General features: G+C 38.6%; 1 long non-coding RNA gene across 1 annotated transcript in view; it reads right to left on the bottom strand.

Moving 5' to 3' along the window:
* LOC113481894 overlaps positions 1-22,332 on the bottom strand; it is a 39,132-nt gene extending 16,800 nt beyond the window's left edge. Inside the window, exon 1 of the long non-coding RNA XR_003398742.1 lies at positions 22,121-22,332. This is a non-coding gene — a long non-coding RNA (uncharacterized LOC113481894). The remainder of the gene's footprint in view (positions 1-22,120) is intronic.
* Positions 22,333-22,777: the final 445 nt, after the last annotated feature.

Here is a 22,777-nt window from a genome sequence, read left to right as displayed (position 1 = left end):
CCCATAAAAGTGGAGAGATGACTCTAGGAGAGTGGCAGCACTATTCAGTACTTAACAACGTGGACGTTAGTAACTCAGATGGCAGCTTTTAGCAAATAGGTTGCAAGAAAGCAGAATTATATAGCTCTGTGGATAGGCAGCTGTTCCTGACTTCATCATCACAGGCTGAGGGTGCAGGTTCTGGGAAATTACTGTGGGTCACAAAATAAGCAAGACAGCAAGACTCAGCAGCGCCCTACTGAAAAAGAAAAACCCCATGCAGATTTAGATGTATAACAAGAGCATGCTGCTAAACACATGTCATTCTTTCCTGTTCCATTCAGCATGGAGATCTCAGCTGAAGCACTGCATGCAGGCTGGGGCACCATTTTTTGAGAAAAATGTAGACTAAACAAAGCATAGAAAACATGACAGACAAAAAAAGGTGGAAAGAAATGGGACTGCTTAGCCTACAGACTAGGAAGGGGAACACTATTTTCAAATATACGAAAGGCCACTATAAAGACGACAGAAATAAACTGTTCTCCATACTTACAGTTGATACAAGAAGATATCATGCATTGAAATTACCGTAAAGAAGGTTCAGGCTGGACTTGAGCATATGTCCTATGGGGAGACCTTTAATGACAGGCTAGAGAAACAACTGTCAAGACTATTTTAAGAACTTGTCTTTCCTGTCCTTTCCCATCCTGCAGCTCTGGGCCAAGGAGCAAGGTTAAGCTATGATAAACGATAGAACTATTTCAATGCTGTTAATGTGAATTTGATAAGCATGTAAGTGAAAAATAACATTAGCTGGCTGCAGTATAGTACTCTAACATATAATGCGTATTTTCTAAAATGTATTTTGGAAACAATCACAAAAAATATCATGATAAGAAGTTAAAGTGTAAAAAACTGGGAGGTAACATAAAGATATTTTCTGAAGAGTGATGAGAATTTTCCCAGTATGAAACAGAATTGCAATATCCAACTGTTTGGATCTAGATTAACAATGTCTTATTTATGTTTTCTGTTTTGATTGATTGACACATTGATTTTTAAAACATTATCTAATACTAGGTCATCTTTCTGATTTTCCAAATCATAAGAAGAAAGCTTTTACCTCACTCCTAAAAATGGCAGACTTTATGGAGATTTAAGAACAAGGCTTTATTTGGGGTGAAAATTAATCCTCCTTTTCCATTGAACAGACTGCAATGTTCTATATAGCATTCACCATCTATACAACAACTGTAGGATCCTTCCCACTTTCATAATTGAAGATGTTAGTAAGATGCAGAATCTCTCTACATTTCCACAACAAATTCATGGGTTTTTTTTTTGTAGAAAAGGCCCTCTGGACACCAATCTCATTACATCTCTAACTTGCTATGAATGTTAGGGAGACAGCTATCCACCGCTGGCACATCACTCCATTTTAAGGTAGCACTGAACCTGTTATTACACACACTGTGTGCTTAAATTTAGCCTCTAAAGGATCAAGGTAAGAACAACTGGCTGAAGAGAATTCTCTGAAAGTTTCAGAGGCAAAAAAAAAAAGACTTACTCACCCCTTTTTAAAAATGGCAGGGATACTCCAAGACATAATTATGGAATATATGTAATCCATTCTTTCAACATAACAGTCTGAAGCTGGGTAACTGCAGAGCCCATTCACACCAGTACTCTCAGGCAGAAACTCTGGCCCTTCATGTATTTAATATGAGTATTTCAAGTGAGCCACATAGCGAGTGTGGGCTGACTGGAGTGGAGATGGAGGTGATAACATTCATCATTGCAAAAGTGTTACAGTGTGGTTATGGGGAAAGAAAAGGGGGAAGATGAAACAAGACATCCCTGAAAAATCCTGCTGGGGCTGTATAACTGTGTGACATTACTGTATTAGAAAAATGCCTAAAATGAGTTATGGAACTAATTAAGGAAATATAAAAGCCATGGATAAAAAGTTCCTTGTTAAGTATAATTGATAGTACAAATCTAATTTGAAAGGTTAACAAGCTCTTGAAAATTGTTGAATCAAGTACAGACTGATGTTTTTAATATAATTATATACAGCTAGCAGATGGTATAGTCCTTTTTATTATATTGCCAGCTATTTAATTTCATTTTTGAAGCAAATACTGAACTATACTAGATATGTTTGGTTATTTTAAAAGATTTGTCAGTATTCTAACATCTGTACATAGAGATCAAATGCATAATATTTACCATTTATAAAAATCTGAAAGACATGATTTAAATGTGAAATTCAGAGCCTTTCACTGTCCCCTTCTAAAACAACTTTATGTTCAATCTTCTTAATTAAAAGCTCAGTTGTCTTAATGAATGACAGAATTTTAGATATGTATCTTTTCAGACCAGCTGATGATTAAAAGTAGTTTAAAAAAAACAAAGCAGCAGGAAAAAATTACTCTTAATTTAAAAATTCTATTTCCAGAAAGCCACTGGAAAAAATAATAAGCTAAATGACACATCAAATCAACCAATTCAGAAAGATGAGGAGAGGCAAACTAAAGCACACTGAAGGAACAAAAAAAACCCCATTCCTGTCTGTGCATACAACTAAAGTTCTCATTATCCTGTGCCCCAGTGCAGACTGCAGCAGTCTTTTCTCAGACCTCGGTAAATGTAATCCTGCTGTCTTGATGTCAGTCTAGAAGGTCTTTAAGGACCCGCACTCCATTTGCCACTGCCTCCAGGTCAAACCTTAGCACAATCCTTTCTTTCCTTTCCCTGAGCCCTTTCTTCATCACAGCCTGCACAAGCCTGCTGTCTCCACTGCGGAAAGCCCTGCTGTCTGGCTCCCCATCTCTCACCTCTTACTCTGTATCAGGTCGGTGGCTGGACTCCAGGATGGCCCACACTTACTCCATTGCTCACTTGTCATGACTTCATGCAAAGGCTTTGACTTTCCCCACGTGCTCTGTGGTAGAGAGAGAAGAGATCTCAAATAAGCTCCTGCAAAGCCAAGTTCTCCTCCATGACTGTCTTTGAAATTGCTTTTTATTCTGCACTCACCAAACAAAAATCTCACAGGGCGATCGTTAGGAGTTTGACTGTTGCCTGTTATGCTGACTGGGTTATCATCTCATTCTCATACTCTCCAGTCTGCCAGCCTGTATCTGATTGTTATTTTATACATGTTCTGAAACTCTCTAGGGTAAGTTGCAACATTTAATTCGGTGTTTTTAAAACAGAATCTTCATCTAAGACTCAGACTTGTGGCTCCTACTGTGCTGCTTCTACTACTGAACAACAGTCTATAGTCTTATATATCAAACAAAAATTTTTGAGAGTTCAGGATTCATAGATGGGGTATTACAATAACAGATGATTTTTCCCATTATGGACAATAAGATTTACTAAGAAGGTCAGCGCTCTAATTCATTCTTAAAGGTATCAGACAAAATGGATTTCGTCCAAACTGAATTTGGAATTTACAGCAAGCAATATTTAGTCAAAGTACTTACAAAGTTAAGTAGCAGGACATGTATTATATCCTTTGTATTAGTGTTCATCTCACCTAAATGGAGCCATCTAAAGGATAAACATCTACTTTTTAAGATTCCTGTATAATCACAGGGGCTACCTACCATCTGCCATACCCATTTGGAGGTGCCTGTTTGCATTTATAATTCATTCTAAGAAATCCAAACAGGTACTGAAGAGAATATGTTTAAGACAGTTAAGTTAGATGAGAAAGGTGGATCCTATACAAACTTAAGAGCAGTCTCACTAAGTTAGACCAAATGTCTGCCTGTCTATTCCCCAAACTCATCGATAGCAGTTGCCTTGGGAAGGGAAGCAGGGACAGCAGAAAGCAACACTTCCCCAAACACCCTCCCAGCTGTGATTTCATTTCAAATTCTGCAGTCTAATACTCATCCCTAACAATAACCAAAAGCTCTGCTGGCATACTATGTGAAGAATGAAGAGATGGCTGTTGACGAGGCCATAAAAATAGACAGCTTGAGCTTGATGGCTCTTGAAATAATCATGCTGTATCACTGCTTCAGTCAGTATAGGAAATGAAATATGGGAAATGCCTTTTCTGTGAGCTAAGAGTAAATAAGTGACCTGGACAAGTTCAGACATTGTTCAGTTCAAACTTAGTAAATTCACTCTTGACTAGAGTAAAATAAATAAAACATTACTTTCTCACTTGCAACTTGCCTCAAAATAGTCACAAAACAAATATCAGGTCACTTGAAGGAAACTAAGTCATCTAAATCCTCATGGGTGTTAACCAACTGATTACAATCTAAAAGCTCTAACAATGGATTAAATTGTACTATTTCCCACTCCTGTAGTCATTGTCAAAAGACTGGATTTATGCAGGCCTTTCAGTACTTGTTACAGTCTTTGTCACAAGAATGAGGCATTGCAATTTTATAGCCTCATATGTTCTCTGAAAGATAACAATAAACAATATTCCTTTGACCTTTTCAATGTTCTATAATTTTACTGAATGGTCCTTCTTATCCTTCCTCTTATATTCTCAGCACTGATGAAAAAGTGATGAAATGGGCAACAAAATAAAATACAGAATTGTTAAGAGGTTGAAGTAGCGAGCCTGACCTTCTCATACAGCAGACAGTGCATAAAGATTTTTGTTTCGTTTTTGCTCAGTCTTGTCATAGCTTTCTTACAAAGTAACATAATACTTCACAATGAACTTGTCCAGGTTTCAGCTGAGATAGAGTTAATTTTTCTTCTTAGTAGCCAGAATAGTGCTGTGTTTTGGATTCAGTTTGGGATTTGGTATGGGTGGAACACTGATGATACAGCGACGTTTTCAGTTGTTGCTCAGAGATCAAGGACTCTCCAATGCCCCATGTCCTGCCCGTGCACAGGTGTACAAGAAGCTGTGAGGGAGCAGAGCCAGAGCACTGGACCCACACTAGATGATGAAATATTCCATACCATGTAACATCATGCTCAGTATATAAAGGAGGGGTGGCTGGGAAGGAGCTCTCACTTCCAGGATTGGACTGCGGGATCTTGGTATTTCAGGATCACTAGCTGGGAATGGGCTGGGTATCAGTCGGTGGGTGGTAAGCAATTGCATTGTTCATTACCCATTTGTACTTTCTATTATTGTTATTGTTTTATTTTATTTTATTTCAATTATTAAACTGTTTTTAACTCAGCCTATTAGTCTCCCTTAACCCTGGGTGGGGGACAATGAGCGAGTGGCTGCATGGTGGTTGGCTACTGGCCAGGTTCAAACCATGACAAAGCTCCCACAGAAACTACAGAACATATCAAACATCACTGCTTTCTAACCTAAATACCAAGTATGTCTGAGCTGATTCCATGTCCTTTAAGAAATACTTAGCAAGCCATGCATGCTTAAGTCTCTTTCTGTGCAGATATGTTAGGGATGGATCAAGATAAATCCAAAATAAACTACTCCTTTGCAAACACTCCTCCTCCTGCAGAGAAGATGAAAGAGCCAACACGTGACAGATATTTGTCAAGCTGCTTAACACAGTACTGGAAGAGACATGAGTCTGGGGGTAGTGTAAGAAACTATGTTGCAGAGCATCAATGGAGTTTTAATACAAACTTAAAGATGAAATAACACAGTAAGATCTCAGTGGGAAAAACGAGGTGCAGTGCAGTTATCCTTACATGCAAAATTCTTTAACAAAGTCTCCAATTGATCTACCATGTGGTTCCTCTCTTATCTCAAACTGGAGGCAACACGATCACAGGGAAAGAATCAGTGTGAAATAGGTAGAGTGCAGACAGAATACAGAATAAGGAAGAACAGAGAGTACTGCACCACTGACTGTAGGATAACTTCCTGGACTGTGAATGCTTCACCTGCAGTTTCATTTCTGTCTTATGCAGTATACCTGCATACACGGTATTTTTTAACAAGTTTTTAAAAGTACATCAGCTATTGTAATCAGAGGAAAGGAAATGACGTCATTAAAGCTTCTCTGACATTCATATTAGTTCTTTAAATTTATCTTCATTTTAACGTTTTCCCATAAATGTGAATATTTTGGGTCGAACTTTCAAGTGTTTTATGTCGGCTACAGCTCCACAGACTCGGACGTAAGTCTAGACTTTCAACACCTGAAGATGGGAACCTGAGGAAGGACTGAAGAAGATGTGAAACAGGAGAAGGTCACCTTGCAACACTGCAGAGTCCAACTCAAGCTGGTTCCTCATTTGTTTAGAAGCTGTTCTGACCTCTGACCACCTCACCCTTATCTCCCTCCTCACACCCTTCTGGGTGTACTTCATTCTTGCTGGAACCTGGGGGATCAGGACCATATCCTCTTGGTATTCAGGAACAATCTCATACATACAGTGGCAGAGAGACATTTCAGTTTCATATCATCTCAAAAATTCTGGATGTGTCATGTTTTAAGGTTTCTGGCATTTGATGCAGAGCCTGAGGTAACACGTAAAAGGGGACTCAACCAGGGGGTTTGCATAGTGGCTTATATCTTCCAATCTCCTTTCTGCTGATAGTTGGGAAGCCACAATGTGTTCAGTAGTGGTAATCTCCACAGTAATAAGTTTTGGGGCCTTACCTATGGAAAGAGTAGAAACGTCTCCGTCAAGGTCTCAACCCACCAAAGTATTTAAGCACATGCGAAACATTTAAGGGTAGAATACTATTTTGCTGAATTGTCATCTAAAATGTGTTCTCCACCTTTTCATTCCTTTGACACTCTCACAAACCCTGGATTTTACAGGCAAAAACAAATAAATGTGGGCATAACTCCTTCAAATAAATACACAGACTAATAAGTAGGTTTTTAAATACTGTCCCAACAAATTGTCTTTTTATGAAAGTTCAAGAGAGGTGGATATATATATTCCTGTGTGAAATGCAGCCTGATGATACCAAAGAAACGATCAGAGGAGTTTGGATGCAGCTGGAGAGAAAAGATGCATTCAAAATAATGCCAGGTATAAAAGAACATGGAAGATAGCAAGTAATTTGAAAATTAGAAACACCCTTTGACCAAGAAAAAGAGGAGGGCAAAAATTATCTCATGGACAGAACAAGGATTCAGATGATTTTCAGTGAAAATATTCTGGTCCCTAGAGAGGGACAAACTTGGCCTTGGGCTATCACAGATCAACAGATAGCTCACAGTTGTTTCTGCAAGGAACCTTCCAAGATGTCCAGGCAGGAAGGAGGACTCTACCTGGCAGAGTCTGCATGACAGCCAGTCTCTGACCCCTCCAAAATCAAAGCTGGCAGAGTGGAAAAGAAAAGCATTAATCTATAAATTATGTGAATGATTTTTTAAAAATTCTTTTTAGAGGAAGAAGAAACTCAGGTAATGCAAGAATATACAGAGTATGAACACCAAAGGACAAGGGAAAAGAGAGAGAAAGCATTAATAGAGATCAAAGTAAAAGGGGAATGGACAATGAGATTTACTCCAGGGTCTAGACTCAATTTAGTTAATGCACTGGGCAAGGCTGGAGAAAACTACGATTTTTGTAAATCAACACAGTGCACTTCAGGAACAGAATAGAGGAACTAGAAATAATGTATAGGATGGGAAACCAGATAACAGAAAGATAATGGCGATCATGAAGAGGATGCAAGAACAGAAAGGAGGAAAGAACAAAAATAAAGGTGGCGGTGTGGTGTAGCATTTTGAGTATATTATGGGGTAAAATGTGAAGAAATAAATATGAAAACAGACAGAACAACACTGACTGGTAAAAGACACTCTCCTAGAAGATAGCTACAAATCTCATGGGATACAGGCAGAGGTCACTTATGTTACTCAGGAGTCACATTCCAAAACAATCTAAAGCAACAAGAGATCAGTGCCCTGCTGCTGTGTTGCTCTCGAGTGCCTGTTGTTTTACCAAGTGGATAATACAGCATATTGCAGACATATTGCTCAGGGGAAGGAGTAGCTATTGCTCCGTAAGGTCTTACTGCAAACCAGCAATGGACTCTTGCATTGCTACAGAAGGCAGTAGCTTCCCTGGTTTACACTGGAGAAATAGGTCCTTGGTAACAGTAGGGTCTGCTTTTTTCTTCAGTTAGCAGTAGGGCCTCACTATTTTCTTAGAGAATTCACAGGCTTTGACACAACTAAATATGTATTACACAATATATAGACACAACAAAACACCACACACAACATACATACACAGTGAAATATATATTAAGCCAACAATAACTAATACTATCTTGTTTGAATTGTCAGTTATTAATGTTATCATTCACCATGGAAAATAGCTGATGAGATCATGAGTTGGTTCCACTTATGGGCAGTTACAGGATAAATAAAACCAGACTGTAAACAAAGGTTTTCAATTAAAAAAACAAAATCAACACAAGAAAAAGAAAACCTGAAAAATTAAGAGCTCAAGTATATGAAATGAACTAAGGAGCCTCAGGACTTTAACTCAGAAATTCAAAATCATCTTAAATTTTTTTTCTAAAGAAAATGAAAGAACTTCTTCAGAAGGCCTCCAGGCCTAACTGGATGATAATTATCCCTAAAGAGATATTAGATATACTCTAGAAGGAAAATATGCAGCATGAGAAAGCTACATCTTAGAGATGAAAGTGTAAGAATAATTCGAGAATGGCCCTAAATCAAATGTTTTCTACACAGTAACAAGTGTCTTCAGTCCTATAATAGAGAACATTAAAAAGAAGAAAATACATTAAGATGCTATAAGAATGGATTTAAGATTATTTTCTAGAGATTTTTTTTTAAAGTATGAATACTTCTCAATAAGGAAAAAGGCTTTCCATACAGAAAAAAATGCATCTAAGGCAAAACCTGCACTGTCTGATGAGAATAAAGTACTGAAATGGAGGTTGCCACTGTCAAAAAAGAAACACAGATCAAAGGATTTAATGTGCTTACACTGCGAGGACCAGAGTCTCCATTCCAGAACATATGAAAGCATACAGAGATGAAGTGCAAGTGAAATAGGACAGGCCTCTATCAAATGGAGGTGAAGGCACTGCCTGACCAAAAAGGAGCTGAAATCATTTTTATACTTCAGAGAGAAGGCAAAAGGTAAGGCAAGCAACAGTAGATCCATTAGTTTTATCTCAATGGTACTCAAAGCTCTTGAACTCATTCTGTAGAAAAGCGTAATTGAAAACATGGAGGTAAACAGAACAGTGAGATTCAGCATTACAGGCTGTACCAACCTGAACAGGCAGCTTGCTGCGGTGCGGCAAAGGAAACGTGATAGACCTAATCAAAGTGGGCTTCTATGAAGCACTCAGTACCATTGTGAAAAAATACCTAAACCAAATAATAGGGAGATTAGATAAATCTGTAAAACACATAAGGAACTGGTCAAGAAGAAAGAGGGAGAAAGAGAGAAAATAAGATAAAATACGAAGTCAGTTATTTATTGACTAATCACAGGAACTCTTGGGAATTGCTGGGAGCTTAGCACCTGGAAATTACAAGAAAACAGAGCACAGTGGTGAGACCTTCTCTAGAACACAGCTGCAAAGCTGCCTCCCAGATCTCAGTCAGGACCAGACCCACAGCAGACAGGAGGGGGGGTTAGAGGCTCTCCCCAAGAAGAGATGAAAAAAGACTAAAAGAATTTCTTGTTTAGCCCAGTGAAGTGCCAGCTGCAGAGAACTACAGCTGTTTTAAATATACACAGTGGGAAGGTGAAATAAAGTTCAAGCATAGTGCTGGCAAAGGACAGATGGGTTTAAACTGGCAGAAGACGAGGACTGTAGGAATAGATGAACCCCTTCAGCCCTGCACTTTCTGTTCATAAGCACTTCACAATAATAATTTCATCATAAATGACTCTTTTCATGTTGAGTACACTGAAAGAAATTTGTCCAGCACAGAAGATACTGTGTGTGAATTTGGGAACCAGATCATGTATTACACTGTAATAACAGATTTCTAAATACTTGGGAGGGGTGAGGGTGCCTTTTATGTCTGTATCACTGGAGGGAGGAAAAAAAACCACTCTCAGCTGATAAGCTTGTCTGACCTCACCCTGGAAGGTGAGTTAGTAGAGTCTGCAGGGCAGTACTGTCTTTCTGGAGTGCAGACGTTGTTTCTAATAGCACCACAGGTCCCTATGAACAGGACCAAAGAAACAGTTAAAAACTACTTTGGATTTAAGTTAGTTATTAGGACATCTTTCTGGTGGTTTGGATAGGTACAGACCAAACAAACTGATCAAATATTCTAACTGAACCTCCGTTATAGATAGATAGATAGATAGATAGATAGATAGATAGATAGATAGATAGATAGACAGACAGACAGACAAACTGATAGACAGGTTAGCTATCTGTCAGAAAGAGCAGTGATCTAAATTGTCTCTTCATATCCTTACTAACCCTGTGATTCAACAACTGAGCGCACAAAACAAACAGTTCTGGAGTGCTTGCCACAATTTTCTTTCTTGTTTGTGATAATCCATGCTATGGTAGAAGCGAAGCAACAGACACCATGCGCCTCAAGAGACAGCAAGAAAATGATTTGTTACGCTGAGTAGAGCTCTTCACTTTATTAAAATCTTTGACACCTGTACAGGAATTGGTCAAACACAGACACTTTCATTTAATTCCTGTGCACACACTCTGTCCCACACACCTTCCAGAAATCTCAAGGACAGTCCCCATTTCAAGATGCTCAAAAATCTGAAGGCAATAGAGAATGAGATATCGGTGAAGGGAAGGAGAACAGAAGAAGGATGTAAGTTAATTCAATTCACTGTAGGCAGCATGACAGAAATGGGTCTTTAAGATGGACATCAATGTGCACAGTCCTTGGAGGTTATACCATGCTTGAGAGCCAGCAGAGAGGTGCAGAGAATGAAGTGACACTGCCTTTCCCCTGTGGGTTTTATGAAGAACAAATTTAATCTGACCCAATACAAGAATACTTTAAAAAAATTACAAATTTAAGGAAACAGAGAACAGCAGAGATTTTTTTTTCTCGGTCTGGAAATATATACTGAAAAAGAAACCATCTAGTACCCGCTCTATATAGGCTATGAAGCTCAACATAGCAGGCAGTTTGTGTGGGTGGCTATGAGGGTTTAGAGGCTCATTTAAATGTTCGTAAGCAAGTTAACAGGGCTACACCTCCAAGAAGAAATATACTGTATTAGTATCAACTCAATATTTGTTGATAGTTCAAATAACTATTCTGATTTTCATGAACTAGTTCTAATCACTGTTAACAAGTCGTAAAACAACCTCGTAATCTTTACAAATATTAATAATTTAAAAAATAATAAAGACTTGTTAAATGTCCCAGTTACCTATGTTTTTGGTAGATTGATGTCATGAAAAAAAAAATTTCACAGAAGATTCTTTTTTCTTTTACAGAACAAACATCCTAAACTATTTCAGTGTTTCAAGAGCCTCCTGAAAAACTTAAAGTATCGCTTCATTTCCATTAAAACACCAGATGTAGACTGACCCCATTTGAAGGTAATAATTTCTGTTTGTGGCATGTATCTTAAGTAAACATACAATTACAGCAAGACTTACCTTAAGATGATGAAATTAAGTTTATCTCATGAGCATTACTGTTCATTCTTTTTGCATTAGTATAGTAATCCCACAGAAAGAGGTCAATATATTTTAGCTTTAATGGAGCCCCCTTAGATATTCTTTGATACTAAAATGAATCAAACATTTATTTGATGAGTACTTTAGTTATTTGTATTCTCTCATTTTCCTGCTCATCCTACTGGTGCTTTAGAGGATCCACTGCTTTTGTTTATTCTTATTTTAGCTTTTTGCTTGTTTAATTACCTCATCTGAAATTCTGTTTTGTAAATATTTTTTTTTCTTACAAGTGTTGATTAAGAGCGAACACTCTGCAAGTGTCTACAAGTATAAACACAAACAATAGAAGTTTCCCATCCTGAAGCTGCCCTGAAGCTTCACTTCCTATGAGCAATTTTTGATATTTTCAGGTACTGAACACAGGAATTATTTTAACAGATATGGATTTTGGGTTAGCACATTTTATCAGTCTGCTTTACAGTGAAGAGCATGTGCAGATGTGGTGATCCTCTGGAGGAAAAGACTATACTACACCTTTCAGGGATGATGAGTAACTACTAAGGGCCTTGGTGCTCTTGACAGGCACAAACGGCCCTTATGCTGTGCAATGCTGGAACCACAACTCTGGACTCTGGAAATAGTACTTTTTCCTTCCCAAAATAATTGTTTAGGAAAACTGTAATTGCTGGTGACACCAGTAGGGCTGAGTGACAGCATTCACCAGAATCCTAAAATGTATGTGCATTATTGGAGCTCACTAGCAATTTCTTCTCTTTTATTGCTCACTAGCAATTCCTTCCATTTCTTTTGACATATTCTCTAACCAAATTACTAATATATAATAAGTGGAGCTAAAGAATTGCACATTGGACAGTATTTGCTTCAAGCCAATAAGGCTTGAAGTTCTTGCTAAACTTCTCCAACTCTACAGCTCTTAAGAATCTGTAATGATTTCCTCTTTCCATCCCATCCCTCAAGAGGGGTTACATTTTTTTGAAACTTGCAAATCAAGGTAAACAAAGGTCAAAGAATTGGCTTTTTGTGAGCATTTGGGGAATTTGCAACCATCTCCAGGTATTAAGAGAGGCTTTTAACACGAAAGGCAAAAAAGCCAGGAGAATTAGCCTTTAGAATTAGTCTGTACTATTTATGTATCTTATATCTTATTATTTTGGATAGGTGATGGTGTATAATAGCAAACACACTTCAGAGTATATATCTAAGACACTTTAAAAAGTAGCTCAAACATCTGTCTTCTCCAATGAACTTGATCATCTAATACTGAAATCACAGTTGCCAGACAGCTCTTTTGCAGCTAACAGATCACACTTTTTATAATTTTTGCGCAACATTAAGCTCTCCATGGTGTCTGCTGAGGTGTCTGTAGAAGAAATGGTGTTGCTGTGCGTTTTACCTTAATGTCTGTATGTAGCTTGTGGTACAGAAACAACTTCAACTTAGAGTTATGTGACAATCACACAACTAAACCTAAGTAATTCCCTGTTTATAGGCTCAAATCTCTCCATTTTAAATAAACCTTTCCCAGGACAGAATTTGCAAAACCAGGTTAGGCCTATAGATAGTGCTTCTTAAATCAGTGTGGACATTTCTAGGTAGAAGGTCTATAGGGGTACAGAGAAGAAAGACCAACATAAGAAGCTCCTGAAATAACATTGCATTAGTTTGCGTTTGAGTTTTGTTTGGGTTTTTTTGTTTTTAGTAATTCTGGCTTAGAGCAAGATCTGTGATTCTTTGCACTTGTCATATGCTGTTGTGGCACAGGATGATTCATTTTAAACTAGTGTAAAGAAGACAGAAAGACAGACAAGCCTTAACTTTATTTCTAGTGTAATGAATCCATGGAATAATCTCAGCAGATATCAGTCATTAAATTAAAAGAAAATGAAGAAGTTGGGCATATTTAATATGTTTGATATACTGTACGATGATGCATACAATCATATATTTAAAAAAAAAAAAAGGTAATGAGAGCTTAATTCTAAAAGAAAAATGAACAGGACATACAAAAGTCCCATCTGGAATTTCTAGAATTCTACACTGAAGTCCTCCATCAGTGGGTAGAGACGTATGAAACTGAGTATGAGCTAAAACTGTTTCAATACCAGCAGACTGGAAAGATGACCAAGTTTTGCAATGGCTTCTGTGCAAACAACAACTAACAGATCAGGATTATTCAGCTTGAGAAAAACGACTAGGGAAGAGACACTGCTATATCCTATACAGTCATGAATGGCATGGAAAGGGGGAAGACAGTAGTGTTTCAGTTTGCTTTGGTTTTTTTTCACTGTACCTTCCAGTACTAGAAGCAGGTGTCATCCAGCAAAGCTGTAAATGACAGATTCAGAAGAACCAAAAGGGGTTGGTTCTTCACACAACGTGTGTGTGAGCGACAGAATTCTTTGCCACTGAATGTAGAAGGTGGTAAAAAGGGAGACTGGACAAATTAAACGCACAAATGAAGGGGGGACCTCTCAAGAGAAACCCAGCAACTCCCTGAGGCACAAACCATTACGGGCAGACTATTCCAGGGGAGTGCCCCGAAATGTTTCCTCTACTCTTACACCCCTTCCTGCTGGACACTGCCAAAGACAGGACACTAAGCCAGACTAGTTCCAGGCAGATTGCCTGTAACAATGATCTTAACACTCTGAAAGACAGCTGAAAGTCTTGACACATGCCAACTAAATATTACACATAAGACTTTCTAGAATTACGTTGCTGGGCTCTGTATGCGCTGTTGCCCGTTCCAGCCTGTTTCATCCGGGCTGGAGGTTGAAAAAGGCTGTTGTGAGCTAAAAGATACTTCCTTAGCATAAAATCATCTACAGAATCATTGCAGACTGCAGAATTTAAAAGAGCTAAGGAAAATTTTCAAACTTTACCTTCAGGGTAGGCTGTTCCATATATTCTTCTCTGCTATCACACTACTGAAAAATTTGTCTCCAGTTGCTAGCTTAGCTCACGCGCTGACCCGAATCCTTAATTGATGTCTTAGGAATTCGGAGGCAGTACCACCACTCGTTTTGAAAGGGTAAGATTTGATGCTTTTGATGATCTAATATTGCTGTTTTACTGTTTGTTTGATAGTAGCTCTAGCTATAAAGAATCAAAGCATCTCTAATTCTACCATGGACAGCCTTGATACTCCAGCTTCCCAGATCTTTCAATAGGAAGCAGGGGCAGAGGCAGGGGAATCACTCAAATCCCCAAACCCAATTGAATATATTTGCAAAAAGGAGGAAAAAACATTTTGGTTTTTGTAATGTAAGATCCTTAATTGGACAAGATTTGCTTTCTTCATTATATTGTTTAAAGATGCATTTTGACCTGTATCCTTGAAGAGTCTTTCTCAAGTCAGACCTTCAGCTACCAAGAATAAATAAAAAACCCACTCCACTTACCAGGTAAATAAAACACACAGCCTATCTAGGACTGTAGTGTATCTTCCTGCATCTATTTTATAATTACCAGTTTCTAGAATGTTTAATTATAAAATGCTCTGTAACAGATTAGCACTTATGTTACAACTGCTCCTTAGAGATTAATCTAGTTCCCAAGTCTCCTTGATGCTGTGAATCACAACAGCAAAATCCTTGTATGGCCAAGATATACAAACCAGACTATCTGCTTTAAGAGTAGTTCATAGGTGAGAGAGGCCAATGGCTCCCTCCAAGTCCCAACAAGGCTGCATGAGGCTGGGCATCCTGCAGCATTTCCCAGACACCTGCTGATGGCAGCCCCACAAGCCCTTCTAGGCTTTCTTCCTCCATGTTCAGGACTCTGAATGACATGCTGGGGAGGTATTTAGCAGTTTGACAGCATGTAGTCCAAGTGCTTTCTGCTCATCAGACCTAATCTTTCACATGTTGCTGTTGGAACAGATATATTTAAATAGTTTTGATTTCCAGTTGTGTATGTGTGTCTATGGGACATAAAGAAAAAGCTAATGATATGTTTATATACATACAAAAGTACAGAGTCTGAAACAAAAGGTTTCCTCCTAGTAAGGAAATGGCATATGCTTTTTGAGTACTGCATTTGGGTTCAGATGGTGGTGTTGCTGATGAGGTGCTAAGGCAGAAAGAAGAAGTGATCCTGTGGAAGAGCTGTTTTGAAGTTGCTGGCAGTAGTAAAAAATACTTGAACATCAAGCTTTTAATTTTCTTTATGTTTTCATAAAATAAAAGCAAAGAACATTTTAAATGAAAAATTAGCTCAGAAGGTATTTCAACTCAGTATTATAATTGAGCATCATAGTTTTTAGACTTTTTCTTCTAATATGAACAACTCAGCAAATACAACAAAATAAAAAATATTATTAAATGCTGACAAGCCATAAATCTGCATTTTTTTCTCTCAAAACCAATTTTCCACTGAAGAATACTACCTGTGTATTTTTTGAAGACAAAACATATTGGTAATCATTGCTCTCCATGTTCTCACTGAATTGAATGCTGTACTTCCTTACACATCCATAGTGCCTAGCACAAGTTGACAATAATGAAATATTTTTCCACTATGTCTTGGATCATTGCTGCTGCACTGAGCCTGTGTTCCCCCACCCTGACCCCACGCCACCTTCAGTTTATTTTGAACATATTTATGTAACCACTGGATGAGGGGCTGTTTGTGACTGAAGGTCTGGTTAGGTACATTAAAATATTGGCTCAGTTCTCCTAAGATAATTGTTGCTAAGGCATGAGAAATTATATGAGGTAAAGTAATATAAGATACAGAAGGTAATCATGCTGACAGCAGAGCAGTAATTGCAACAGTAATAGCTGGGGGAAGGGAAGGGAAGACGGAAGAGGGAAGAGGGAAGAGGGAAGAGAGGAGGGAAGGGAGGAGGAAGAGGAAGAGATAATAGACAGCATCTCAGCAACATGAAGGATCAGCCCATGTGAAGAAGTGACAGAGACCACCACTTCTCCAGCTGCCTGACAGCTGCCTGGTCAGTGGAAATCCTTAGGTGTTGTGAGCATATTAACACTTATCACATTAGTCCCAGCTATCCATTGCAGGTGCTAGCCAAGGAAGGACACCCCTTCTAGCTTTGCATGTACTCTCTATTTAGTGAGTCTCCTACTGAGCCATAAGGACTCTTGAAAAAGTGACCCACTGTGTGATGGTCGCATTCACAATGCCCTCAGAGCTAAAGGAATCTGGCTTCCTCAGTGGCCTCTAAGCATCAAAGAAATCCAAGGATTGATGGATTTTTTAATGTACCTACTGCCCCTAGGTTTCCTTTGCTGTGCTTGGTTTTCTTTTGTTATAGAGAAATTCTACTTCTGCCCATCAAAAACATAAGGAAGTTTAAGAAAAATAAAATCCTTTGTGTGTTTGTACGGGTAGGATTTGGCAATTTCAAGGAGCTCCAGAAATTGAGGTGGAAAATCTTAGCACATAGCAGAGTGTTTCCTATTTTTTCTTTGAAACAAACAAGAACTAGTGATATTATGTCATACAGAAAAATTTATTGCTCTGTTTATTTTTTTTTCCTACTTTTTGAGTGAAAACATGCACAAATGAAAAGTGAACACAAAAGACCGTAAAACAGGAGAGAGAGAAACATGAGCAGAGAAAATTCCTGAGACAGAGCTGTTTGTGAAGTACTTTTACAGAGCATTACTTTTATTCAATACAGACGAATTTGATTTCACTACATCACAGGTCATCCAGTCAATGAAGTCATTCTGATCTGTCTTCATTTTTCCTGACTGTATTTCTTATTTCACTGTCGCCTTCTTCTCCTATCAACCAGTCTGAAACAAAGTGCTTACACTGAGAAAATTAATGGCTCCTGTTACTTCTCTCACCAGCTGCAAGATCACTAAAATGCTCTGAAGCCAAGGAAGAACAAATTATAAATTTCTAATATCCTTACTTCATTCCACCAGTCTCTCCATTAAGAGTTCAGTGAGAGCTGATGACTAGCTAAGCCCAACTTGTAGACAAGTAGAAAGGCAGGTGTTGGATTTTGCTAATCTTCTTGAAAGAACAAAACATTTATATTGGTAACATCTGACCCATTTCAAGACAACTGTATAACTTGTTTGTATATTATTCAGAAAAACAGTAAATTTCAGATTAAAAAAGGCCACAACCAAGATGTTGAAAAGCCACAAGAAAGAATGAATTGCAGTCAGGGGATGTATCTTCAGATTCAACAGTTTGTTTCTTAATCATTTTTATTCAGCTGGCAACATCAAGATGTATACCTGTTTTCCCTTAATGCTCTCTCCTCCTGAGAATACTGGCACTCTGTATATTGCCAGACAAAATAATACATTTCTACATTGAGAAGTCTTAAAGAGTTTAGGAAGACAACAGCAACAAATTCTGAGGAAGAACACTGCTGGCTGGAAAAAAAAAGCAAAGCAGACAGGCTCAATGGCAGCCATAAAAACTCAATAAACCTTGATTCACCCAGATATAAATGTCTGAGAAAGGCTTATACTAGGCCTGTCATTTAGATTTTTGTTCTTTTTGTTATACTTTCCAGAAAAACTTTTATTTACCTAGATTTCCAGAGATTTCTTTCTTTAACACAATATTCTGGAGAGGAGCAGCTGTTGAGATCAGTATTTAAAACCAGTGTATGGCTTAGGAGCACTATATATACGTACACATTGTACACACAGACCAGGACTATGCTGATCAGTTAGTACAGCATTATAAATATGTATTAAAGAAGAAAATGAGTTCTTACTCATCTGCCCATCAACAGAAGACCTCATGCTTGTGAAATTAAAAGCCTTTCTGATCAGGACCAAAGTAAAATTAGGAAATTACTGCCAATCACATCACTTGTCTGCAGTAAGAACCTTTCAGATCTCCAACTGGTTCTGTGCTTGACCAACTCTTAAACAGAACTTAAATGCAAAGCACATCATGAAACCACAATCAATATGCTCAAAAAATCCCCTCAGTTGGGTCTTTTTTCCCCCCACCTGCCACCTCTAGCCTCACTTAAGTTAAAACATTACGTTCCCTCTGGCTTTCTTCACATATACTTTATATTTGGTCTCTAGACTTTTGTGTGTTTATAGCACACAGCACAAACAGCCTTTCCTGTGTATTCAGTGGACTTGTTGCCTAATTCTGTGTCAGACATCACAGAATACTGAAACACCTAATTACCTTTGAGACTCTGGCCCTTGGTTACTGCAGCCCACATGTAAGAGGGTATTGGAAACTATGCAAAACTGTCCTCATTAAGAGTCAAATTTTCCTAAGTATTAAGGTGTAAGCTGGTTTCTAAGTCTTAAAAAAATCGAAGCACTTAAAGGTAATTTTATTTTTTCTTAACTTTTTCTGATAATATTAGAAATAATACATTAATTGGTCTTTCACAGAAATCTGTGTTATCCTAGGACTATTCTACAATTCAGTCTCAGAACACAGCACCCATCCCTGCAAGGAGCAATGCTTGCATATCACAAAGAAGATCACCAAATGCAAAAACCATTCTGGCGTCACCGGAGGAAAAAAGGCTGAAGAAAACACCAGAAATTTTCTTCAAGAATTTCTCTGATTCCATATTGCTGCTCCTCCTGTAAGCATGGCTGGCAACCAGGATAGCTCATAAAGCTAAAAGATCGTGCAGACTTCGGAAACCTCCCCTCTGAACTGTTGCAAGGCTCACACCCAGCAGAAAATAAATCCTACTACAAGCACACTCTTCCAAATTTTGGGGTGGAGAGCCTCAAAGAAAGGTCCACACATGGAGGGAGCCACAGTCTACCCAGCTACAGTGTTACATTTGCTTCCTTGAAAGCCACACTTAAATGCTAATGTTTTAAGCATGGCTAAGGTCCAGTACATTATTGCACAGGAACACATCACTATTACTTTTACAGCTGTCTTTCATTGAAAACATCTGGATCCAACTTGTTTAGTGAACAAAACAAGACAAGATTGTTCAACTAAGAAAACTGCAAGCTCAACCCAGTCTTGAAATGCAAGTAAGAATACCATTCACCACCTCATTATCTTACTAAAAATACTGGATTCAAAACTCATCTATCAATAATTATAACAATGTATGAAGGGGAGTAGAGAGTTTTGTTCTTCATAGCTCATCATAACCATAGTCATAGCCCAAACCATAATCCAGGCTTCAGCAAACTCAAAACTAGAATGTTACATAAGTGTAAATAAACAGAATGATACTTTTCTGACTTGCTCTGTGTTCTTAAACCTAATGTCGTCACTGGCATACAAGAGAAATAAATTTGATTCTTGAACTTAACATCAAAATTCCCTGTGCTTTCCACCAGCTTCATGGGAAAATTTGAGAGCTGCACACACACTGATTATTCTTCTCCCTTCAAAAGCCATGAAGATCTGAGAAGTGCTATATGGTCATTTTAGGGAGGAGGATACAACTCAGCAATGCAAGACATTTATGTTAATTCTCTGGAGCACAGCAGGTTAAGAGCTAGACTATAGAATATCGAGTTCATTGTGTTTGAAAAGGTCTCCCTGTATTTCTGTACTGCCTATGATATTACAGGCATAGGACTCTACACGTAAATGCAATAAATGATAGCTATACACAAGCTTGTTTTGCATGCACAAGTAGGAATTAATTGAGCTGCTTTGTATCTCATGTAAAAATACAGGTCAATAGTCAGTCCTTCAGTTCCTCTATGACACGTTTAAAACCTAAATTAATAGTAACTTAATAGCAGAGCTAGAATCAAATATTCAAAATGCCTGCTCTTACCACTGCATCATTACTAAAATGCTTTTACCCATAATTGTTATCATTAGCAGGGAAAGAAGCAAGAATATAAACAATAAAGAGCTTGGTATGCAAGAGATGGCACACCCATGACTGATGAGTATGCATCTGCACACTTGCTTTTAAAATTGGAGTCAACAATTATTCTACACATTGGAAAGAATGAAGTTGAACATGAACATGAATATGAGGATGTGACAATCTGCCAAGTGGTGTGTAAGCATGGATAGCCTTAATGTAAGTAAAGGATTCTTAAAGATACTCTTTTACAAACATTATGTGTTCAAAGCACATTTTTTTTTCCTTTAGAAGATGCAGTATTGTATTTACTTGATCAAAATGAACAAGGATCAAAATGACTCATAGGAAGAATTTATATTATGCATATTTTTTCCCTTCAAATTGTGAAAATATGCCTTTAATTATTAATTATTCTTGCTAAGAAGTTGCTTTCATGACCACATTTGATGTTAGAATTTGTCTCTCTCTCTGGTTCATTGAAAAGTCTCTGATATCTGGACTTCACTCTTCACAAATTGCAGTATGCCAACTTAGGAAATCAGATCCTGTTCCTCACTGAATGGCCAACTGTTCAGAACAAGGAGAGGTTCCTGGAAAAAAGACCTGCTGTACACTGATAGTGTGATTTGAAAAAGGACACTTTCAATATTTTTAGTCACGATTCACATTTTAAAATTGTATTCTACAGACTGTTTTCCATGTTGTACTTCATTCCCTCCTTTTGTCCTGAATAAGTGAGAAAGATCAAAGTCAGATTTGCTGGCTCACTAGCACATGTTATGTTCAATTTTATTCTGCCACATTCACATAAGTAACAGCAGATGTTGCTAGAACATGCATGAGTTTAGTTCTGAAGTGTGCAGCCAGACATTTGTCAGGCTAATTTGATTTCCTGAGGACTGCAAGGAGAGTTCTGCTGGATAGTTCCCCATCTGTGACACTGAGCCACTCTTGCCAAATTCACTTGAAGCCTCCAATGAAGATGTTCTCCTTTGGATTTTTGCTTAAGGCTACTTTTTATTAGTTTTCTTCAAGAAGCCTTTTTTTTTTTTTTTTCTTTTTCTCTGCTAACACTGCTATAAAGATGGGGAGGAGCAGGTTTAGAAGAATAACGAAAAAAACGCATACTCCCACAAGAAGATCATAATCTTTGCCATCTTACCAAATGCCTGCTAAAGCCAGCAGGAAAAATGCATAGAGATTTCAGTGAAAGAATCTTGTATTCTTCCCCAGCTGAAGTAACATGAGAATTTAAATAACTACATACAAGTCAGATTTCAGCTTTCTTTTCAGACTAACTGCCTGCAACCCATTTTCCAAGAGACTTCTGAGAACAGCAAGTCACTTTCTGTGCATTTGCACAGAAAAAATTAACACACATTTTGTGATGCCTTAGAAAACCTTCACTTTTCAATTAGACCTTATGTTTACTCATTCTATATTGAATTTGTAAATAAAATTCAAATAATTTTATTGCTGAATATTGCCTTTGAATAAAGTATGTCCAAGTTTTACATGAGACTGGAAATGTTTCCAGATGTAGGCATGTGATTAAATGGGTTAATGCAATATCACAAAACTAGAGAGGTTTCCTAATGTCTTCTACATGGCTGCAAGGAGATTTGTGCACACGGGAGGAATTAGGAAGTGTCTTTGTGCAGCCAAAAAAAAAAAACCAACAAAACACAGAACAAATAAAAACCCCACAAAACCGATAGTAACGTGCAAAAGCCGTTCTCCCCACTTCCTTTCTATAGGGTTTCTATCTAAATGTTAAACTTTTGACAAGTGGTGCGTTCAGTTGGTACCTGTCAATCAGGCAGATGCCCACGTTGTGGACTTGTATGAGCAACACGCAGCCCAGCACACCGCGGAACCAAGCCCGCACTCCGCAAGGCGTTAAGGCTTTCCCCTTCTAACACCCGCCGCAGCGTCCGAACGCGTCCTTCACGCAATCCCCGCGGACTCTGCAAAGCGAGAGGCAGGATGACCCCGCCAATGGCCTCCCCCGCCCCCGAGGACTCCCCACTTCCGGGGTCCCACTTCCGGCAGGGCGGAGTGACGTCACTTCCTGTCGCGCGGGCAGCGCGGTGCCCGCCGCGGCCCCGCCGGCCCGGGGGGCGCTGACCGGCGGGGCGGGAGCGCCCCCTGCTGGTCCGCTGCGCCCGCCGGCCCCGCTCTTCCCTTTCTCCATGTGCGGACTTGGAGAGCGCGGATGAGGCCGTAGAGCTGAATGGTGATGGCTATGGGGACCCGACTTCCCCCCAGTATGCTTCTTGTTTTTATAGGTCACATTCTCAGGAAAAAACGGTATGCTGCATTCCAAAATGTAAAACTCAGGTCTCGGATTAAAACTCTAAATTTATTGCAAAAATAGCTAAACCATCTCAGAATGTGAAAACCTTCGGCCCGAGTTTCTCTGGTTTCTATTACATGGATGAAGAAGCATGACTGCTGTGTATAAG

The sequence above is a fragment of the Athene cunicularia genome (assembly GCF_003259725.1).
Source record: "Athene cunicularia isolate RWA chromosome 6 unlocalized genomic scaffold, athCun1 chr6_part2, whole genome shotgun sequence".
In the NCBI taxonomy this organism is placed as follows: domain Eukaryota; kingdom Metazoa; phylum Chordata; class Aves; order Strigiformes; family Strigidae; genus Athene; species Athene cunicularia.
This window is presented reverse-complemented; position numbering and strand designations above follow the sequence as displayed.